We start from the raw sequence: 18,627 nt of genomic DNA, 5'->3' as shown, positions 1-18,627 counted from the left end.
AATTCTTGGACAAGAAGGTCTGCCGCCGTCTTACCAGCGGTTCCAACATGAGATGGTAGCCACTGGAAGCAAACAGTAAATCCTTTGAACTGTGTACGTTCCTTAGCCAGGTTAGAGACCAGAGGCAACATTTATCAACAAGTGTCCCTCGTTGCGTGTGCTCTATTGCATACTTGCAGTCAGACAGAATGACGACTCTCCGTGGTTGGCATAAAGACAGACGTATTAGCGACTTTGCAAGGACCAATGAGTCAGACGAAGTTTACAACACTACTCTCTGAAAGCGCCCAGCCCAAGGTCAGGCACTACGAATGCGGCCGAGCTCATTTCTGCTCGCAGAGTCATCAGCGCAAACTTGCTGGTAACCCCCATAGACGCTGGCGGGATGGTCAAGAACCGAATACCTTACTTGCGCATACAGGCAGCGATCGTTTTGAGCGTAGGCCTAAGATGTCGAGGCGGAAGTGAATGTCATCATAAAACCATGGCGGACCCTGCTGACTGCTCGGGGATCCGCTCCCAAAAGTCGGTCGACGCATGCATTGTACTTGCGAAATCGGCCGGTGATGGCAGCAGTTGTAATTCTTTTCTTTTTTTGTTTTTTTAGCTCATAAAAGCTTAGCTTTCGGTGAAAGTGGTCTGCACCACACTGTACTATATATCCATGCATGCCAATTTCAATTTGTCTTCAGCATCCGTTAAGCTCGCTTTTGTTTGTAAGTAATGTTCTATACCCGTTCAAGCTTCAGCCTTGCGGAGACTGAGCAGTAAAAGAACCGTATCTCTCAATAACTTTAGTGACGGAGCCCGCCTGTTCGCTGAGATTCATGACGTGCAACAGAGATCCTGCTACTAGCGGATCCCACTCGTCTATTCAGAGCGAGGTGACGAATCCTCTCCAGTGCGACCGAATATTCGCCAAAAAGCGATTCAGTGAAACACAAACTTGCTGCGGCAGAAAGTCCGGCAAAACATAAATTACGCATCCGGTTCCCGAAGTTGGACCCAGCGCTGCCCTCCACATTTTCGTTTTCAGAAGTGCTTCACGATGAACAATGCAGTCGTACCCTATTCAGGGAATTAACTCATGATGGCGCTGAATTTTCCCGCCCCTTCCGTCCAGCGACAACAAGCCGATACCATGAATGAATGAATGAATGAATGAATGAATGAATGAATGAATGAATGAATGCCCGCGTGCGCGTATCCTGCCTCCTCGTCCGATTACTTGGACACGGAAGCGTCCATGAAACCGGTGGTTTCCAGGCGTTTGTGAGGAGGTTCAGGACGCAATTTTCTTCAACTATCTCGTGGCGCATGCGAATTTCATCATCGTCGCAGCTACATGTCTTTAGCTGCTCCAATCGCTGTCATTGATCGGGGCGAGACGCATAGCAACTCAGTACCCGATCAGACGATGACATGTTGGCGCAAATCTTCGCAATGTTTATTTGTTCATGCTCAGGACCCCCGGCACGTGTCTTTATCACTTTTTTTGTGTGTGTCGCGAGATACGACTAGGTTTATCTCAGATTATCGCAGCCAAACGCAACTGCTTCTATACTGTTGGAGCTTGTCATATAGTTGCCTTTTGGCACCTTATCTGGAGGGTTCTTTCCCGGTTTTAAACTGAACGCGGCCAAGAGCGGCGGTGGGGCAGTTCGTTCACAACTGCATGCCGAGCACTCTGTAGCTGTCGCCACCGCCGAGTTGTTTTAAGTATTCTAGGTGCAATTCAACTGGATAAAAAGTTCGTTTGCCCCTTTATTCTGCTGGTCTGTTGTTCACGGCGTTTTCACCACCACGTGACTATGAACAGTGTGAACAAGCGCTGTAGGCGCTTCATGGCCTTTTCGTCCACCCACAAAACAATTCACAGCGTCTGCATCCTGGCTATAGCCAAGGCGATAATGAAAGCTAACGAGATTATTCTTTAAAAGTCAGCGTGGCAGGCAATTTTCGACATTTAGCCGGGCTGTGACGGGAGATGATTTGAATTCAGCTTCTTATGGCTTCTAGTCATTTTCTTAGTTTCTAGCGCCTTTATTTGATTGCTGGATATCCTGCTGTAAGTGTTTAAAGTGAAGCTATGGAGCATTGACGCGTGTAACCAACAAAGGCGCAAGAATTTTAATTTCTCACTGGCGATGTGCGGGAGACTCTGTTATGATTGCTGATACAAACTAGGGGGACGAAGTGTGATTATTATGAACGAAAACCCTTGATACATTGATAGATGCTGCTTTATTCAGAAAAGGCCATGGATGAATCGGAAAAGGCACATATGTCCTTTGATTGACTCGGCCCAAAACACCCGATGCACTGCTAAAGAGGCGGACACTATGAGAAATAAAGCAAGAACATTTTAAATTCTTAAATTCACTTCTGTAATCCCGTATACAAGCAGCTTCATTTTTGCCCAGACCAAAAGAAAAAAGAGCATAATTTTGACATGACAATGAAGGCAGAAACAAAATTATTAGGTAAACTGTCAACTGACCAGAAAGGATAAATGATGTGATAAGAGGACATGAGTAACATAACGATGTATGGTTTATGGGCGTTTAGCGTCCAATAGTGACTCAGGCTTTGAGGGACGCCGTAGTGAAGGGCTCCGGAAATTTCGACCGCCTGGTGTTTTTTAACGTGCAATGACATCGCACAGTAAACGGGCCTCTAGAATTTCGCCTCCATCGAGATTCGACCGCCGCGGCCGGGATCGAAGCCTCATCTTTCGGGTCAGCAGCCGAGCGCCATAACGTCTTAGCCACCGCTGCGGTCCATAACGATGTATCCTTGATCAAACGTCTCCATTGGGCATGGTTTTCTTTACAACGGAAAGGCTCCTTCCTGCCTTGTGTGTCACCACATGGTATGTGCGTAAGAGCAAGTACGCACATAGTTGAGACAAAGCAGGCATTGAGCGTTGTGCCTTTTTGACGCGATAGCGTTAAGGGTTCCGTGTCGCAGAAGAGCCGGTGTAGTCGTCTTCAGCTTTGGCGTCGTGGGTCGGGAGCGAAAAATCCCGATGGAAGCGAAGAATGAATTAAATTGAGCTCAAAAGAAAATTGGGTTAACTTAGGTTTGGGTGGCAATTGAACCCAGCACCTTCTGATTGCGAGACGGGCACGCCGCCTCGAGGCTAGGAAGATTTTTTTTATACACCATGGTATTTGTTATAATGAAATAACGTTCTACTTTCATGAACTATTTACAAAGTTTTTAGGTCACGGCCCGAAAGACATCTAAAAAAAGCAGAGCAACAGAGCACTAGACGCGAGGTAAGGCTGAGCGCACCACCAAGAGGGAGTGCCACTCCAGTTTAAACTGTGTGTGTTCATACACTTCCCACAGATGAACAATTATTTGGAAGAAATGAGATTTCGCCGAAACGATTGATTCACAGTGCCAGTGCATCATTCTAGTGTTCCATAAGCCGTGTAGTCCAATCAAGAAAAACATATCACGAGGCTTATTAACATATTGCACTACTATAAGATATGGTATCAATCAATCAATCGATCGATCGATCAATCAACCAATCAATGAAACAAACTTTTATTTCCTTTTGAAAAGGAGGAGTACAGGACTAAAAGCTCAAAGAGCTTGACGAGGTCCCGACCCCTTAAAAGCAATTTGACGGCCAGTCATACACGGTAGTGACAGTAATAGAGAAATAGCACAGAGAATGGACCATTGTATAACGACAGTGGCAGAACACGAAAGAAACAAACAAAAATGACGGCACCATAATTAACAGTATGAATAGCAGCGGTCAATAAGAATGGGGAAAAAAATGGAAGCCTTACACTAGTCCGGCAAAAAAAAAACAAGTTGGCAAAAGCGTTTGATGTGATAGTTCGGTTACAGGTAGGATAAAATCTTTTCGGATTAATAGGTTTAGCAGCGAAGGTAGTGCGTAATATAAAGGTTGTTCATCATAGCATGTTCTAGGCGCATAGGAATTAACCAGATTTCTTTGTGTCTGGTTGGACGAACGCTTGTATTCAACTGTAGTTTTGCACGGCAAATTGTAGCATCTATACCAGATTTAACGAAATATTTATAATATACCATCACTTTATAATTTCACAAACAAAACACAGGAAGAATATCATAATTTGAAAAAAAAAGAGGCTTTGTGGAGAAAGTATAACGAACATCAGCAATATAACGCACGGCTCTTTTTTTCTGCAGCAAATGTAGCCTGCGCAAATTGGCAGCACCAATTGTGCCCCACACCATGCTGCAGTACTGCAGTAGAGATAACACTACGGAATTGTAAAGCTTAAGATTTACCTTGGCAGGGGGGATGCACCGCGTACAAGCAATGGCACCAATGGCAGATGACAACTTGGATTGGGGGTAGTCAGCATGTTCATTCCAGGTAAGATTCTTTGAAAAATATACTCAGAGACTATTAATAGAATCCATCATCTCTAATTGTTTGGTGTCAAGAAACAGATTTATCCGCTGTGTCAACTCTTTACCTCTAGGCGTGTACAAAATTACTTTTGTTTTTATGGCGTTTATTTTTGAACAATTCCAATCAGCCCAGACCTCTAAGTTAGCCAGTGTCGTGTTAGCTTTGGTTTCAATATCTGTGAATAAGCTGCCTGTTATAAACACTGTTGTGCCATCAGCGTGCGAAATAAGTGAAGCGCTATCTGAGCAGTGTACATATGTCATTTATAGTAGATAAAAAAAGTGGCCCTAAAATGCTTCCCTGCGACACACCAACAATAACAGGCTTCCTTGCGGAAATGGCATTGTTGACATCTACGAATTGCATCCTGTAAGAAAGATAAGATTTAAGAGCGCATGGGCGGTTCCACGGCCGCCGTAATTTTCTAGTTTGTTAAGAAGGATAGAATGATTAATTAAATCAAAAGTAAAATACTGTTTATTAAAGGTCCGTTGCAAGACACCCAGGACAGAATTGCGTCCTTACAATTGATGAAGCAATGTTCAGTTGTTTCAGGAACGTCACAGAGTCGGCAGTTCGCAGAAGCCACAAAAATGCCCTTTATCTGAAGCAAAGTCTTCACGGGCAATGCTTCCGTATGCTGTTTGTAGAAGGTCTTAGTGCACAGTGAAAGTAGCATTTTTCGCATTCGTGTGAGTACATCATGTCCCGGGATTCCAACTGACGTTGACCGATAAATAGGAGGAGGGAAAGGCATCGAAATCAAGTCTTTGTACAAGCGTTTTCGCGGCACTGAAAGTAAGAAATCTGTTGAAAGACGGACTGCCAGAAAGCGCACAGCAAAATATACCTCATGCGTAAACTTCCATAAAAAAAGACGGTTAGAGAAGTTAGAGGACACAGTCAGCGTGGGCAGTGCAATAAATAAATTTGCCTGCAAAAACGCTCAAAGTATCTGGTAGAAACTGTCGCGAAAAAACATAAAGCGGGCAACAATCTGCTGCTCATAAAGATGGACTACGCGTAGCCCAACCGCGCTGACAGGTCGGAAAAGATAATAACCTCGCATGAGTTCATGGAAGAACCCCGAACACAAGTTGCAAAAACTCTGTGGAAGCGGTCAACATAAATTGTGGCACAGTGAAACATCTGCAAAACATTAGAAATAAGTTACAGGTGCAAGCTTTGCCGAATATTGACCGACCATATGTGGAACACACATCCCTGCCGCGCGTAAATTTAGCTGGTGTAGATCCCCATGATCAAGACCACAGACCGCAACTCTTGGGACGGTTCATCTGAATACTCAGAACTGTGCCAAACTGCTCAGTTAAGTGAACAACTTCATCCACGCAATAAGCTTGCCTGAGCAGGAAAAGTGGCTGTGGCTCAGCTCCCCTGAACCAGGATATACAAAGTGAAAGCACCGGTAAGCATGGTTAGACACGGTTTAGCTTTGGTTCATCTTTATTTTTTCAAGACTTCAGCGAGAGCAAATTGTTTCAGCGAAAGAAAATCACGTGATGCATCACGTGCCACAAGTGCACGAGCGAGCGTCCAGAACAGCGGTCGGCGCAGCGGCGCACGTGACTGCCAAGCCCAAGAGCGAATCACGTGACACATCACATGCCACAACTGCCGATGAGGAGCGGCCCAGAGCAGTAGCCACACAACGGCGGACGTGGCTGCGAAGCCCAAGAGCGTATCACGTGACACATCACATGCCACAACTGGCGAGGAGGAGCGGCCCAGAGCATTAGCCAGCGCAACGGCGGACGTAACTGCCAAGCCCAAGAGCGAATCACGTGACACATCACATGCCACAATTGGCGAGGAGGAGCGGCCCAGAGCAGTAGCCACACAACGGCGGACGTGACTGCCAAGCCCAAGAGCGTATCACGTGACACATCACATGCCACAACTGGCGAGGAGGAGCGGCCCAGAGCATTAGCCAGCGCAACGGCGGACGTGACTGCCAAGCCCAAGAGCGAATCACGTGACACATCAGATGCCACACCTGCCGATGAGGAGCGGCCCAGAGCAGTAGCCACACAACGGCGGACGTGGCTGCCAAGCCCAAGAGCGTATCACGTGACACATCACATGCCACAACTGGCGAGGAGGAGCGGCCCAGAGCATTAGCCAGCGCAACGGCGGACGTAACTGCCAAGCCCAAGAGCGAATCACGTGACACATCACATGCCTCAATTGGCGAGGAGGAGCGGCCCAGAGCAGTAGCCAGCGCAATGGCGGACGTGACTGCCAAGCCCAAGAGCGAATCACGTGACATATCACATGCCACAACTGGCGAGGAGGAGCGACAGAGAGCAGTAGCCAGCGCAACGGCGGACGTGACTGCCAAGCCCAAGAGCGAATCACGTGACACATCACATGCCACAACTGGCGAGGAGCGGCCCAGAGCATTAGCCAGCGCAACGGCGGACGTAACTGCGAAGCCCAAGAGCGAATCACGTGACACACCACATGCCCCAACTGGCGAGGAGGAGCGGCCCAGAGCAGTAGCCAGCGCAACGGCGAACGTGACTGCCAAGCCCCAGAGCGAATCACGTGACACATCACATGCCACAACTGGCGAGGAGGAGCGGCCCAGAGCATTAGCCAGCGCAACGGCGGACGTGACTGCCAAGCCCAAGAGCGTATCACGTGACACATCACATGCCACAACTGGCGAGGAGGAGCGGCCCAGAGCATTAGCCAGCGCAACGGCGGACGTAACTGCCAAGCCCAAGAGCGAATCACGTGACACATCACATGCCACAATTGGCGAGGAGGAGCGGCCCAGAGCAGTAGCCTGCGCAATGGCGGACGTGACTGCCAAGCCCAAGAGCGAATCACGTGACATATCACATGCCACAATTGGCGAGGAGGAGCGGCCCAGAGCAGTAGCCAGCGCAATGACGGACGTGACTGCCAAGCCCAAGAGCGAATCACGTGGCACATCACATGCCACAATTGGCGAGGAGGAGCGGCCCAGAGCAGTGGCCACACAACGGCGGACGTGACTGCCAAGCCCAAGAGCGTATCACGTGACACATCACATGCCACAACTGGCGAGGAGGAGCGGCCCAGAGCATTAGCCAGCGCAACGGCGGACGTGACTGCCAAGCCCAAGAGCGAATCACGTGACACATCAGATGCCACAACTGCCGATGAGGAGCGGCCCAGAGCAGTAGCCACACAACGGCGGACGTGGCTGCCAAGCCCAAGAGCGTATCACGTGACACATCACATGCCACAACTGGCGAGGAGGAGCGGCCCAGAGCATTAGCCAGCGCAACGGCGGACGTAACTGCCAAGCCCAAGAGCGAATCACGTGACACATCACATGCCTCAATTGGCGAGGAGGAGCGGCCCAGAGCAGAAGCCAGCGCAATGGCGGACGTGACTGCCAAGCCCAAGAGCGAATCACGTGACATATCACATGCCACAACTGGCGAGGAGGAGCGACAGAGAGCAGTAGCCAGCGCAACGGCGGACGTGACTGCCAAGCCCAAGAGCGAATCACGTGACACATCACATGCCACAACTGGCGAGGAGCGGCCCAGAGCATTAGCCAGCGCAACGGCGGACGTAACTGCGAAGCCCAAGAGCGAATCACGTGACACACCACATGCCACAACTGGCGAGGAGGAGCGGCCCAGAGCAGTAGCCAGCGCAACGGCGAACGTGACTGCCAAGCCCAAGAGCGAATCACGTGACACATCACATGCCACAACTGGCGAGGAGGAGCGGCCCAGAGCATTAGCCAGCGCAACGGCGGACGTGACTGCCAAGCCCAAGAGCCAATCACGTGACACATCACATGCCACAACTGGCGAGGAGGAGCGGCAGAGAGCAGTAGCCATCGCAACGGCGGACGTGACTGCCAAGCCCAAGAGCGAATCACGTGACACATCACATGCCACAACTGGCGAGGAGGAGCGGCCCAGAGCAGTAGCCACACAACGGCGGACGTGACTGCCAAGCCCAAGGGCATATCACGTGACACATCACATGCCACAACTGGCGAGGAGGAGCGGCCCAGAGCATTAGCCAGCGCAACGGCGGACGTAACTGCCAAGCCCAAGAGCGAATCACGTGACACATCAGATGCCACAACTGCCGATGAGGAGCGGCCCAAAAGAGTGGCCACACAACGGCGGACGTGGCTGCCAAGCCCAAGAGCGTATTACGTGACACATCACATGCCACAACTGGCGAGGAGGAGCGGCCCAGAGCATTAGCCAGCGCAACGGCGGACGTAACTGCCAAGCCCAAGAGCGTATCACGTGACACATCACATGCCACAACTGGCGAGGAGGAGCGGCCCAGAGCATTAGCCAGCGCAACGGCGGACGTAACTGCCAAGCCCAAGAGCGAATCACGTGACACATCACATGCCACAACTGCCGAGGAGGAGCGGCCCAGAGCAGTAGCCACACAACGGCGGACGTGACTGCCAAGCCCTAGAGCGTATCACGTGACACATCACATGCCACAACTGGCGAGGAGGAGCGGCCCATTGCAACGGCGGACGTGACTGCCAAGCCCCCAGCTATGGTGTCGACTAAGATGAAGATCAAGGCGCCTGCCACGCGCAATTTTGGACGTGAGGCACGCCTCCCGTTAGAGGTAAAATCCAAGAGCCAGATGACCTTCAGGCTCAGCATGGGAGGGGTAGAGCTTTCCGCTCTGAAACGCCAGATCATCTGCATAAGCTAATACGATGACCTCACAACCTAGGATGCAGAAACCTCGAATGGTACTACTCTGCAGAATGCCCATACATAGCAGCTCTCAGTAGAGTGCGAACACAAGTGGCGATAATGGATATCCCGGCCTTACCGACGAAAAAATGGACCAAGGTTGTGAAATACAACCATTCACAATCAAGCAGGTGGAGCAATTATTGTAGTAAATGCGTATTCCTTCGTAAACAACTGAACCAACATTAACGGGTTCTCAAAGTGAGACCAGAAAATCGTGCCGGACACGATCAAAGGCCTTCGCAAGGTCAGTTCGAAGCATTTCGAGTTGTAGCTGAGAGTTATCACAAAACTGCAGAACTGTTCGAACAATATTTAAGTTAGTTTGAATGGAACGGTTCCTCAAACCACATGGCTGATGGGGACAAATGAGACACGACATTGCAAACTGTTACCGAGTCGGCAAGACTTTTTTTGCAATAATTTTATAGTCGACATTAGATAGCGTAATGGGCTTATAGCTCTTTACATATTGGAGTTTTTCTTTGTCAGTGCTCTTTAGTATCAATGCAATGTGACATTTTGTAAACGCTTGCGGCAGACCTCCGATATTGCGACTAATGGTGAAAGTCGTAAGTAGAATGGGGCTCAAGAGGGGCATAAAGGGCTTGTAAAATTCTCCAGAAAGGTCATCAGGCCCAGGTGCCTTTGAAAGTGGCAACTAATCAATGACATCCTCGAGTTCTGCTAAAGTTAAAGGGCCACTTATTGACGAGAACTCATCCTTTCTCAGGGGCTCCACAATGGAGACGAATCATGCACACCCTCAGCATTCAAGGAGTTGGCGGAAGCGGAAAACAGACACGTAGTATTTTTCGAATTCCGAAATTAGGGAGTTATAGCATATCGTTACCGTGTTTACGTTACCGTTTACAGGGCCCGGCAAGCGACGTCTGCGCATGCGCCGTGTGGAAACCTGTTTCAGCCGCCACTTACCGGTCCGCAAGCACTTTACGGAATCTCTTTTAGCGTTACTTAGAGTTAGCGTTCGGTCGTAAACAAGCATGGCGGTGCCCTGCATGGCCGCTCCGGACCAAATACAGCACCGCCGCAGCGTTCTTCGGCACCATTTCTCGCTATACATGAATGAATTCGCTTTTAATTTGCAAACTCTCACTCATACGTTGAGGTTTGAGTAACAACTAGGCCATGTTTTTGAGATTATTTGCCGATTTTTGAGCAGTTAAGCCTGACTATATGTCGTGTGCATAGCCAAATAGCAACGACTACACTGCAGCTCTTCAGTTTTGTGCCAGATTAAACATTTTTTCTATATTTTCACAATTTTTTTGTCCTGAAAAAAAAAAACACAGAATTCTCTTACTATATTCATCAGTAATTGCAGAAAATAAAAGGTTTCTCCGGCTCGGAGCACGGCCGGTCTCGAGAGGTGCGCGCGCTTCTATTACGGCCTTCGCAATGGGGTCTGTTTCCGCCTCCCACCGCACCGCGGTGGGGTCGCCACTGCCCCACTGCTCCGCCGCTGCGACCGCCGTTCACGCGGAAGGAGAACGCGCGCCCGCTCAAAGTCCGTCACGCGTGAGTGGTAACCGTCAGGTCCTGATATTTCACCCCTATGCATTATGCAAAGACCACGCAATCAGCCTCTTCGATTTGACAGCTAAGAGTTATAAACAACAGAATAACTACCGCGCGACTGCATGGTCGCATGAGGCTTTGGTACAATAACGTCAACACTTTCTACCCGTTAAATTTGGAGAGAAACAAATCTATCAGCCTCTTCAGTTTTCCTACTGACCGGTTTTAACCAGTGTGTAGAATTATAAGCGACCTGAAGCGTTTATATGAAAGATTCCTAAGAATTCTGGAGCGTATAAAATATAGCTCCTGAAATCTCAAGCGCTGCCGTTTTTGTTTTGCACGAAAGCGGATTTAGCAAGAATTCATGACGTTGGACGGATTCAGAGAAACGAAAACAAATTTATTCACAGCTAAATTCAAGGTGTCCAATGCGGTGCGCTCAGATCCATAACTTCAATATGTTTTACGTTCAGAACATATCAGTTGGCTGAAACACTCTACATATCTATAGCATCGAGACTGACGCACATCTATTGGAGATTCAATCGGTTTAGTACATGAGTGATCAACAACTTCCCATCAAAGAAAATGGCATGAACAACGCTGTGGAAGTGAGAACAGCGCCAAACAAAAAGAAGAAAAGTTCACGGTCTGAAAAGCTTCCTGGATGGTTTATGCACATAATTAGCTGGCTTCTCGTTCCTGTCGGTGACTTTCTTGGTGTAGTTAACAAGAATAATTCTGAGAAATTTCTCAGATATCAAAGAAGCAGACCTCATGGCATGGCTGTTAATTGTCGGTTCCTTCTGAACAACTGAGCAAAGGCGAGTTTTCAAGCTGTGGCTGAATGAGAATTTGAAGTATTTCCAGAACATTTGTGCGTGGCAGGTGCAAGACAACTTTTTCAAAGAAATATACGACCTTGTCCAAGAGGGCAACAAACTCTGGTTTTGGGTATAGTGCAGTCCCCTGGAATCTTGGCCTTGCAGAAGAGTGTAGAGAGGACCAGTCCTCTCGCTAGTTTGAAGAAGGATATTTCAAGCGTCACATCCGAAGTCACTGATGAACTTGAGAATATATCCAGCGACGTAAGTTAAACCGGAGTATGTGACAGAGGGCGATGAGGTGACAGGAGTTTCCTTGAAATGCTTCAGTTCTTCAAAGACTGCTTGCGGCAGAGTGGAAGTCATTTCTTCGGCGTCGACGCATTGTGTCTTTACTCTGCTGCCAATTGAAGACTCAGTCTTGGCAATGTGGTCAAGTGCCGCCGTTACAGCTCTCGCATCCAACATGTCGTTCCCTCCGCACATCATTCTTAATTTTCCGAAGAGAGCCTCAATGGGGTCACTGTTGAGTTTCCTGGTGAGAATGGAGTTGACACCTCTCCGCAGGAGGAATTCTACTGTTTGTACAGTAGACTTTGTAGTGAACAGCAGAGCTTGGAAGGTCTCATCGGTGAAAGCGCTTTTTCCTACTGCTTTGGAAGTCTGTTGTATGCCTTCCATATAGGAGGTGAACTCACCGGTTAGCCACAGCAGGCGAGTGTCATCTGCTTTTTTAATGGGCATCTTTTTACCGCTTCCAGCATATGTCGTGTCATGAATATCGAACCACTGTTTGACTGTCTTCATGAAATAGACTGTGGAGCTAGCTCTTCTGAAAATGTAAAAGGCAGGGTCTCCTTTTGCGTTTTCTTGGAGGTGCTCTAGTGCTGCTATTACCTGGGGCGAGAATATTTGCACAGCCCGCAGCACATTCATTTTTTCTAGATTCGTCGGGTAGACGTGCTTGCGGGTTAGGTTGCGTGCCAACTTGACAGTCATCCCCTTCTGGAGCTCGTAAAGCTTTTGTACAAATGCCCCGCAGATGACACCTGAACTGTCAGTCAGCTCGCGTTCAAGAAACTGGCTTCGGGTGCTTTTTAGGACATGGCAGGGGTCGAAGCTTAAGAAAATCACTCGATGAGGATCCTGTGGGTGCTTCACTGCTGTCGACAGGCAGCCATTGCCCATAAGCTTAAACATCGTGGTGTTAGAAGAATAATTGTCCGTCACAATGCTCACAACCAAAAAACCACATGACTCGACTGCGGCTATCACTTCTTTAGTCCACGCATATAGGTCTCTCGCGCTGAACTGCTTAGTAAAGTAGTACGAGCAGGGAATTCTGTAAGAACTGGAGATGCCATGAAGCACAAAGCATAAGACTCTATTTGCGAGGATTTCCTTTGAACTGCAAGACGTGTCACTATTAGGTTTCTCTCGGAAGCCGAACACTGCATCAGATTTTCTGTCATAAACGCATTTTGGCTTGATGCTGGCTTCGTCAATTATTAACGTAGCCATATGCTGCTTGGTACTCAGCAGTGAGGCTTCATACGTCAACCTTTCCCTCATTGCAGCACTCATCCCTGACGACGTTGGGCTGGGCCCCACGTAACGTTGAAGAGTGCATTTGGCTGGAAGTGTGAGCAGCTGAGACGTCCGAGCGTGGTCGTATCCTTTAGGCGAAAGAAAGCGCCACACAACCCATTCCCTTGTTACCTCTTCTCGATATGCTGGTCGCTTCTGCCCATAGCTGTCTATCTGATGTAAAAGAAAGGTGGATTTTTTGTCCCCCTTTCCGGCATCGCCAACAATTCTCTTAACTGACGCATGCCTTTTGTTCCCACGATAGAAGGCGACAATTCTTCTTTCGGCGTCAAGCTGTTGCTGTATCTTGCCGCATTTTGAGCGTTGGTAAGCAACCTGTTTCTGAAGCCTTCCAATTAGGGATACATACCCGCTTGCTCGCTTTGCCTCATTATTTATATTCTGAGTAGAGATGCTAGGATTCTTAGCAGAATAGTCATCTGGCAGCTCGGAAATGTCCGTGCTTTCTTGCGATTCCGCTTTGCGCTTATGCGGCTTTCGACCAGGTACACAGGTTCTGTCTGCGGGCTCCTTGCGAGGCTTTTTCACACTGGGCACCAGGTAGCACGGGTACTCATCGAACACGGTTGGCACAGCACCAGGCAAAAGTTTTCTGATGCGGCACCCTGAAACGTAGTCACTCGCGAGGAAATGCCGGCTGCAAACCACACTCGATGCCGACTTGTCGTTGAAGACGAAATTTTCTCTCGAGATGTTTTTGAGCCACTTTGCAAACAGTTCTGAATCACTCGGGAATTGATGAAAAGAAACGCCCTGAGTCTTACCCAACTGCGACTTGCCAAGCGGTACGCAGCAGTACACCATCGCCGCGTTGGATGATCAACGGCGGGCAATAAACCCCGTCGCACAGCAAACTTAATCCGTGGAAGAAACGGGTAGAAACGTGCACCAGCGCTCACAACACTAAAGGCCACGCTGCCTGCCGGCACACAGTGCGATGAGAGAACTCCCCGTCCAAGAGAGAAATATGCGAGCCTCGGAAAAAAAAAAAAAAGCAAGCGCCGACCAACAGTGACGTTTGCGCTTCGCACATAAGCGGGAAGTCAAGTTGGCAGGCTTTTCTGCACATTGTTAAGATCGGCGAATTCGGACCTTGGTAGGATTCTTAGAAAACCAACGTAAAGGCGGATGAGTCGGAATTCGAGACATAAATCGGCACGCAGCTGCGAGGAATGCCGTTCGCGGAAGCAGCGGTGACAATGGCGTCGTCAGGTAGCCGAGTCAGGAGACGATACCACTTATTCCTGACAATATGGCGAGAAAAAGAAAGCAGTGAATATGGCGGCATTGAAACTTATATGAATCCGCCGCGATGGCTCAGTGGTTGGAGTGCTAAGCTACTGAGCCATTTCTATGAAGGCGAAATTCTAGACGCCCGTGTACTGTGCAGTGTCTGTGCACGTTGAAGAACGCCAGGTGGTCGAAATTTCCAGAGCCCTTCACATTGGCGTCCCTCATAGCCCGAGTCGCATTGGGACGTTAAACCCCCATAAACCATAAACCATTCCGTTAACCTTCGCATTAACTAAATTCTCTACCAGCACTTAACTTCGGCATGGACTATGAGACATGCAAGAAATTGACCGAAATACGACCTTCGGCATTTCAGACCGCAACATCTGTCATTTTCCTGTCATACCTTTCAGGAACGAGAGTGATTGGACCTTTGATGTTTCTATGGTTCGAATTTTTCTATGAAAACTCCGTTCACGTGTGAACTTATTGGCTGACATGTAGATAAATCATTTGCTTTTTGTTTTCTTTCGTTTCGGTGAATCGTTGAACAAGAAGCAGCGGAAAAACAGCACGAAACCAGGCGATCACCGCCCGCCGCCGCAGAAGCAGGCGGGCAGAGAGCGGTCCCTAGCAGTGGGGTCGTCGCTCCCCTGGCGGCGGCGAAAGGCGTAACTCTTGGAGAAAAGCTCCCATTGCTTCCGCGGCGAATGCGAAAGCCGTAAGAAGGAAAGCGCGCGCTCCTCTAGAGACCGGCCGTGCTCGGAGTTGGCGCGCTTTAACTCAATGCCACTAGATGGTGCCACTCTGTTTACATCTAAACACATGTAAAGAAGCGACGATGCGGCACGGCAAACAGGTGTCGTAGTTGCGCTTCTTTACAGCGCTCGCAGCGCAACGTGCGCTGCGTATGCAAGCATACTGAGGTCTACGTGGTGAAATTGTCTACTGGCCAGAGTAGGCAAAGGTGTCTGGCTTCACGGGCACATTTTAAAGGCCGCTGAGTCCCCTGTTCGCTAAAGTGTAGTCGGTACGTCTTTATATGCAGAGAAAAAGATTATTAAAGCGTAGCAACTCACTTCACTGAAATGATTGCAGTGCATCCGTAGTTTTTTTCATTAAAAGCTGGGCATCTGCCATCATCATCAGTCGTTTTAGCCTTACGGTAACTTGTTACGGGAGAGACGGTACTCGAAAACGTCTTCTGGCGTGCGCCGCGCTAACCGGAAAGTCCGGCGTCCGGTAACACGGTAACGTAAACACAGTAACGATATGCTATAACTCTCCATTATAAAATCTGTTCTATTGACCAAGAGTTTACCGCAATAAAATGCTGATATTCTCTTAGAAACCGCATGACGGCGCTCATCAAGCAAAGCCTGACGAGTCGGCTCCTCACGGCGCAAGGCGAAATTGGTGCAATACCGAATACAAGCAGCCCTGTATAGCGTTCCACGTCAAACATTTGAAGCTGGCGCTTCACACCAGCGATCTCCTCCGTGTAGAAGCCAGGGTCGTCAGAATCAGGATCATGAAGGTTAGAAAGTGTTTTCAGCAACTGCTTCTCTTCAGCTTTTTTAGAGTAGGACCTAACCTAGCAAATTTCAATTGCTGTTTCGCACTTCCTAGTTAAACATATCCCAAGCTGCATGTAAATGCACTCTGCTTGAGAAACACGACTTTACAGCTAAATTTATGCGTGCTCTAAAATCCTCATCGCCAATAAGTGTAGCATTGAACTTCCAAAGGGCCCAATGAGGTTGAAACTTAGGACGGCTACATTCGCCAATACACACTTTTAACCATGTTGTGATCAGAGAAAAACGCTGGCTTTACGCGACACGAAATGCATCGGGTAAGGAGAGCCGAAGGTACATAGATCCGGTCTATACGGGCATACGAGTTTTTCTTGGATACCTGTGTAGGAGCAGGGCGTTGGCCCAAATAGCCAAATGTCCAGTATAGGCCCGCGTTTTCTGTGCTGCTGGGTAGTACTCCACAACTTCTATCACTACTTCTGCTCGGTCCGGAGCGATCATCAGGGTTACACACGCAGTTAAAGTCCCCCATCAAAACTAATGCTACGCTCAGGCTCATTAGTGAAAGCGTAAACATCGACCTACCGCCGCAACTCGCCTTACAACGGAAAGTGGCAACATATGAACCGCCTATCCATATTTACTCGGTGCACAGTGTCAGAATAGGGTATGCCCTTTTTCATAAACAGGAGAAAGACCCGCAGAGTGCGACACGCAGACATTGTATGTAATCTGCTAGAAAATGCCGGAGGGCTCTTTCTGTCACGTCATCGCTCTCTATCTTGCTCTCCTGCTCAGCGACGAAGTCGAGCCGACTACCCGAAAAAAGGCGGAGCAGTTGTACCCGTTTTTGCTCAGTACGGAGTCCACACACATTCAGAGTTGCGAAGTTTATATCTGCTGGGCGGTCACCATGATGGACTACAGGCATGTCCACCCTTTTTGGACAAACATTTTGAATATTTGAATATTGTGAGGTACTGTTACGGAAATATTGAAGGTAATATTTCATTCTTTCGATGCATAGCAAAATATTTCTTTTAATGCTTTTCCAGCTCTCAAATTGAGTAGTTAAAACTGCCATAGAAAACCAATGGTGAAAGTTTTTGACGATAGTAAAAGCGTTAACAGCGAACAGGTCGAAGCCTCCCGGGGGAAAATCTGCGGATATATTGATTTTTATGGCGAAATCTTAAAATAGTATGACAAAATTGCGTTTATAAATTCTTTCCCTTTGAAAAGTACCTTTGTAGAGAATTGCTGGGTATGGAGTGTGCTAATTAGGTAACTGATTAGGCGCTGCGAATGGGACCCGATAACGTTATCGCGTTGTACTCTTAAAGGCGGAGCTTAAGCGTCGTCCACTTTTTTAGTACAACTGCATGTAGCACGCACGTGCCCAGGCCCAACACTGCTTGGCGGGAGAGCCATTCGCTCCCATACACCATGAGCAGTCGAGGAAGACAGCGCGGTGCCCAGAAGGATGGATTGGCATATACTCGCTATCACTTCCGACAAGAACTTCGCACACGCCCTTGCACCATGACGGTTCAGCGCGTGTATCAAGAATACGGGACATCCAATTAGGGTGCCGTCGGAACAGTAGCGCTGCGGCGTAATAAGATGTAGCGAGGGGCGACGAACGGCTCGAAAGCGAGCGTAATCGTGACCTGTCTGTCCACGCTCAAGGAAGAAAGCTGAGCGTGGGCAACGAGGGTGCACACACTCACGCTACGCGCACGGCGAAGCACCGGAAGGCGTTCTATCCGTGCCATAGACAGAGTTTTATTCCTGCATCGCTGTTGAGCCTCGACATGCACGTCTGGCGCGCTTCTTCTTCATATTCTGCACGCGTCCGTTGTTATTTAAAAGGAGCGAGTGGGGCGCTGCCCTGTACGCGTGTGTTCCAACTGATTTTGTGGCACGCGGTGGCGGGACGGCAATTCGAGATCAGTACTTAAGACAAGTGCTAACAAGATTTAAGCGACTGACTTGAATGTATACCATATGCCCTAACGCTTGCTGAACGAGCAAGGCCAGAAAGCGAAATAGTGCATGTCCAGCGTTACACACACTAATGGCAGATGACTATATCAAATTGATATTGAATGACGCTACGTAGAGACGGTTACAGCTTGAATCGGAGTAAAATTATGGGCGAGAAAGGCACATTTGACCAGAGAATTCTAGACCGAAGAAAACACGCAGCCTGAGGAGCCTCCCCCTTTTAAGTTCAGGCGCTTCTCAAGCTCGTTTAGTCCGCGGTAGCTCTTGGGTGTCGATGAGTTACGATTATAATTTCGAAGGGGAAAAAAATGCCTCGCTCGATTTTACGAATTTCCCGATTTAGCGAAATAACTCTTGGCTGATCTTCAGTTCGTTAAATCGAGTTTTAACTCTACATGATCGAAATTTCCAGCACTCGATGAGCTGCGCATATATAAGAACGGCATCCGGTCACCATCTTGGACACCAGCGCGTATCCGCTCGAATTGAATCGTCGAATGATACGTTGTGCTGCCGTGCACGGACAATCGTCAAGACCGTCGCTCCTTACGCGACCAGTGGAAGCCGTCGTAAGCGTACTACTCTGTTGTGGAACGGCGGAATTCTCCATCGAAATGTTGCATGACAACGCTGTTGGTGAATGTCCTCCAATGCACTTCGCACGGTGATGCCTCCTCCAAGCG

Source organism: Amblyomma americanum, chromosome 1 (assembly GCF_052857255.1).
Source record: "Amblyomma americanum isolate KBUSLIRL-KWMA chromosome 1, ASM5285725v1, whole genome shotgun sequence".
Classification (NCBI taxonomy): domain Eukaryota; kingdom Metazoa; phylum Arthropoda; class Arachnida; order Ixodida; family Ixodidae; genus Amblyomma; species Amblyomma americanum.
Note: the sequence above shows the minus strand (reverse complement) of the source record.